A 6190-nucleotide genomic window follows, 5' to 3' on the forward strand; every position below is an offset into this window, starting at 1 on the left:
ACTTCAATTCCGTGTTCACTTTCCTGCATTTCTATTTCTATTGAAATTCTATTTTTTTTATGATGTTCATTTATGATAACAGACCGTCACTAAAATGATTGTATTGTATGGTATACCGAGTGCGGATCCCAGGTGCGTAAGCAGCGCTACTTGCAACCGCGCTTGCAGCATAGCTACTTGCACTGGAGATATGAAGACACCATCAAACGAATGTCGTTCATCGTCCAATCACAAAATGGCAACAAGGCTACGAATATTGCGCAGTCTCCACTGAGGGCGCAGCCATTTTGCAAGATGGCGGCGAAAATTGTTTAACTGTCATTGGTGATGACGTTGCCGATGATTAACCAATCAACAATGCGTAGGCGGCTAGATTTGCATAAAACAGTTTCGATGATGATTTAGTTAGGCGGAATGGGGCGGGGCAGCTAAAGTGGTCTGGGGGCGGGACGTAATTGTATTGGAAGCTATTCCTATCCACATTTTTTTCCCCAAAATTTGTTTTATTTCATGGGGTCAAAAACGCCCCCCCCCCCAACTTGATTCTTTTTTTAAACTGACAATCATTTTAAAAGACAAAAATCACTCAAAAAATAGTTTCAAACTTTTTTTTTTATTACAATACAGTTAAAATATCTTTAACACCTTTACCGATACCTTAGGAATTTACATTTTTGTTTGATTTTTACAAAAAAGCCTACACATATTTGACATTGCTTACATTTTTTTTTTTGGCAAATAAAAAGCACTAGTTGATTTATCCACTTACATTAACTAATAATACAATAGAAGTAATTAAGGATGGACTTTATTATGCTTCTGACCATTAGAACCTTTAGAAATTCTTTATTTTCCCACATTTAAATTAATAACTGATGCATAAATTGAGAAACAATTACAAAATAGAAAAAAAGAAATCAAATCAAATTTATAGCAAAGCAGAGAAAAAATTCATGGCCCAATTTCATGGCTCTGCTTACCGTTAGCAAAAAATCACAGTTTACTGTAGCAGAAAGTTCTGTGCTTACAGTAAGCGTATTTCATGGGTGAGGAATTTTGGCTTATGCGCACATCCCTTAACTAAGGATTCTGTGCTTACAGGGTTAAGCACAGCGTGTTAAGCACAGAATGGTGATCGTAAGGGTGGAAATAGCAGAGTCATGAAATTGGGCCTATAGGTTTATTATGCCATTAATCGAAAAAAAATCTAATTTAAAAAAAAAACCTTAAAATCACTTTCCACCACAGAAGGTAGGAAAACACACTTGACCATAACACAATTTTATTTACAAAACTTTTTTCAATTTACCATTGCAAAAATGTTTAAATTGGTGACCAAAAACAGCTCATATACTGCACAAAAATAATATGGACATTTTCTACATAAAACTTCAGACTGTGATTTGGAACCAAAATAAAATGCCAAAAAAAGAGAAAATCATGTTCAAAAAACAAAAAAAATCAGAGGGTTTTTTTTACATTCATGTTTTGCCTTGATGCATGTTGTTACAAAATCTATAGTTCAAGGACAAGTGCAGACTAGAGACAAATCATAGACTAGTGTAGACTAGGCAGGGACTTTGCATTATTGCAGTCATCTTTGAGGTGCATACTTTTGTTCCACAGTGATATGCATAAGTAGATCAAAACAACAGTGTTTTCCGTCTAGTATTCTCATGAATTACCTGGATCGAATGATCAAATGATCCATCATCGGAAAGGCCTACATACACTGCTGTTGTATGTAGGCTCCGAACCCTCCCCCCCCCCCTCTTTTTTTTTTTATTTTGCAACGGCCGGCCAGCACTGGCGGTGCTTTGCCCACACTTTCAAAACTGTTCCGCGGCCGTTGCTTCCTTTAGAACAATCTCGGCATGATCAGTTCTGTCACGGAGGCCCCTTTCAATGGCGCAAGCACAGTGCTAGCTATTGTTAAGATAATCCATCACGGGGCAGTTGCTTTGTACAATACCATGCACAATGGTTTCTCCATTAAAGGGGGCCTCATGAGTGTACACTGTACAGCGACCAGTCCGACCACGTGCCCAAACTTGTCTATACTTTTTTGTTAATACTACGTTAAAACAGAAAAAAAAAAAAAAAACACCTGTGAGCATGTTGAGACAATTTGGCTTACAACAAAACATTCTTCACTGAAGTATGTTTAACAACAAAACAGAAGTACATATGCAACATAAACATTTGAAAATAATACAGCTTTTGTACAAGGTGGGAGAATAATATGGCTAAATATTTGATTTCATATCAGCTGTAATAGTTGCGTATGTACTTACATTTTTTGTTCACCTCATTTAAATTTACAGCACAAAATTATTGCCATTTTTTTTCCAAATTAAAGACAAAAATTTGTACCAATCAAACTACTTCTAATTCAGGGCTTGCCTACTGATACGGAAATGTATGGCTAAAATTATAAAGTATATATTTTATGGGGTTCGTTGAAAGTCTTTACTAAAATAATATATTAAATAACAACAAAAAGTACCTAAATTCCTACCCAAATTTGTTCAATCCCAAGTTATTTTCCCTGAAGACTTGGCCTTCCTACACTAACAATTGAGAAGAGAGACATACTCAAATTTAGAAATAAACAAATGAGAAATGACTATGGTGCGTACAGTTTCTACCAGAACACAAATGTATAAATTGACAATTTGACCATGTGGCAACACCGTATGGAATGCAAAAAGTACATTTTGTTAACATTTCAGCAGCACCAAGCCTTTACATTAATTACTTCCTCTTCCTTTTTATATATCCTGCAGGAACATGTATTTAATAAATGCCGCAAGAAGATGGGTTTGAGTGAAGTACAATATACAAAGCTAACCGTAAGTACAGATACACATATATGCTCATAAGAAATCAAATTATAAGATGCTATACTGGAAATTTCAACTTGACAATTTGGGCGAAGGATAACCGGCAAGTTTTGTCCGATACCAATTACCTACATGCAATACAGAGTGTGGCTACATAATCTACATAAACTAGGAGTACATGTAGGCCTATGTATTTCAGATTTGCACTTTCTGTTAACATAATGGGCAACAAAAAATATTTAGAATTCTGCTGCAGTCTCATAGTATTAATATGCATAGATGCAACAGTCATGACAGTATAGTCAAACATCAGCCCTGTATAATCTCTGTGCACAAGTACCCCCTCAACGATAAGAATGGGAGAGTTGGGGAGACCACTGAGAGAGACCTATGAAGACGCAACGGCTTTGTGCACATTCAAAATAAAACGAGTCGTGCGTTCTGCGCGCTCGAACCAGGATGCCCACGCTGTGTGTTCCATCCAGGGGGCTTTCGAAAGCGGTCAAATAGCGCCCCCTCTGGCTTGCGCACGGAGCCCATAGGATGAACATCCACAAATTTGTCCTGGATAAGCATGGATACACACAGAGAGCTGTGCAAATCTTCTTGAGTTTGTTTCTGCATTCAATAGGGGACGTTGAACAATAGAGGACAATAGGGTCCCCAATTCCCGAGAGGTCCCCGATTTGGATTCGTGTACAAAACATATGGGAGGTCTTCCAAAACGTTTAAGTACAAACAGAAGAGGGACAATAGAGGGTCCCCGATTGCAGGCAAATACACACTTGTGTGTGTGTGTGTGTTTTTTCTTGACAATAATTCTCAGCGGCTTTTCTTTCAAACGGAACGCATGAACTTCAAACTTGGTATGATCATCAACCCTGACACACAGCTGTGCATACAAGTGTGACGTCATGATGATGTCATCACTCAGGTGTCAAATTACAAGCAATTGTGGTTCAAAAGTGACCTTTTCGTTTCAATAATACATGTAAATCACAAACAAAATAAAGTGACAGAAAATAAAAGACTATTTGCACAGTTTAAAAAAATTAAATAATTATTTAGTTCGATTTGTCAGGATTTAAGTAAAACATCCAAATAAAAGAGACGGATGCGTTACTTCTATTTACTAACGATGTCAGGAAAACCAAAGTAAATAAAACAAAATTGCCTGTAATTATGTAAAATCAGGTAACAAATAAAATATCAACCAAAAAAATACAAATGCACAGCCGATGGTGGTTTACCTACGCAAAACCAAAATATGAAGAAATTGAATATGACAAAAAAAGAAGTGAAAACTAAAATTCTTTTTCGAAGTTGACTTCTTGAATTTTCCTTAAATTATTAAATATCCTCCCATATGAACCACCAACTCATCAATTTCTTTCCCATAACAAGGATCAATTTGCAAAACATAAAACAAAAAAATTGTCAGGATCCCTGTCGAAATGTTATTCCATATTTTTGGTTGGTTTACAGTGTCAGCTCTCGCATGAAAAAAAAACCAGGACGCCAAATTTCCTACAATATACTGACAATGAAACTAAAATCATTCAGACTATCAATGAGGAAATTGTCCGATAAAATTCTTAAGTTCCCTGCCGATGTGATAAATTTCACTGATTACAAAAATAAGGAATTTGTGTCCTTGCTGTTCTGCACTATGAAATCAACTGCCCAGCTAACAAACCTGTGGGTCCCTCAGCGCAGTGGCAGATAAATAATGGGCCTAAGATTTCAAAAGTTTTTTTTTTTTTTTTTTTCAAGTTTGGCATTTTATACACATGAAATATTTCCTGTAGTCTAATTTTTATTTGTAGACTTGTAATTGATTCAATCACATGGCCCAAGCAATCACAAGTAAAGCCTAGTTTCCATGTCGACATTAAGCTTATGCAGACTGTGCAGACAGTGCTTGGAACCATCGGCAAAGTTGAACCGGGTTCAACTTTGCCGATCGTCTGCCAGATAGTTTACGTCTGTCTTGGTTTTCGGTGTTATTTCTGGATGAAATGTTTCCATATGTCTGGGTTGCAATTTGGGTCTTGTTTGCGTTGCTCTCTGCGTTTCTTATGTCGATCTGGAAATTAGGCTTTATACAGTCTCAAGTCAAGTCGCAAGCTATTCAAATGAACGACGACAAGGGGATTCCTTTGTCACTGTTCATCCTCCACAACTTGTGACCGAACTTGTGATTTGACTTGTGATTTGACTTGTTTTCAACCCAATTACAACGCTGTTTATTTAGTGCAGAAAAACATCCCTCTTTGATCTCAACCACTCTGCAAAAACGTAAGCTGAACAAATGTGATGCGATCAAGCTAAATTAGTTGTTTGTCGACCCAGGTCACTTTTTTTTTTTTAACCGATTTGAAAAGAGCACAATCTAAGCATTACTGCTGTGAAAACCGCATGCTGATACCATCTCTAGTTCAAAAAATTATGGAAGTCGGAACACTGAGAAATGTGATGAAGTGATGTGATGAAGTGGCCCTATTTTGGCCTGAATCTCCAAATGAAAATTCCCGGCAAACGACTAATTTAGCTTGATCGCATCACAAATATGAGTAATTGCTGCCACATGTACACACTCTCTGGTTACAAATACGGGTATTCTCAACAATTTATCACTACACTTTCTTGGCCTGGGCATAAAAAAAATTCCAAGATTTTTTAAAGCCAATACAATTTTAGCAGTGGCTTCTGCAACACACATTAAATTCTTACATGTACAGAGTAAGTTAAAAAAAAAACTGCAAATGATGCAAACGAGCCATCTTTTTTCCAAAAACCATGTTGAAGATTTTAACTTTTTAAACGTTGTAAGAATGATATATTCATTAGAAACCTTGAGTGAAAAAATAAGGTAAATTGCATGTACCATTCGTCTTTTGTGAATCTTGTTACTGCGGTACGCGAGTTACGTTTTTGTCCACGAGGTGTCTAAAAATAGCACGAGAGCACAAAATGGGTCCCCAGCCGTTCTTTCCATGAGGTCTAGAGCTGAGACATGCATTGCCTTGCAGGGTTGCCAAGTAGAGGGCAGAGCTGCAATTGTGTGAGCAATGAAGGACACAGTAACTATAGTATAGCCCAGAGAAACTTTGCATAAACATAAAGAAGTGAAACAGAAAAATAAACCATGAGCTAACTTCAGTCACTTTTAAATCTGTGTTGTCTATAATGTCTTTATCGTACCGTTTCTGCTCGTATGCAAAATTCTGTTGCCTAGTGGACAAAAACGTAAATCGGGTGCCACAGTAAAAAGATTCATAAAAGACAATCGCTACATGCAATTAACTTCATTTTTTCACACAAGGTTACTAACGAATATATCATTC

This window comes from Patiria miniata, unplaced genomic scaffold, assembly GCF_015706575.1.
Source record: "Patiria miniata isolate m_02_andy unplaced genomic scaffold, ASM1570657v1 HiC_scaffold_7, whole genome shotgun sequence".
Classification (NCBI taxonomy): domain Eukaryota; kingdom Metazoa; phylum Echinodermata; class Asteroidea; order Valvatida; family Asterinidae; genus Patiria; species Patiria miniata.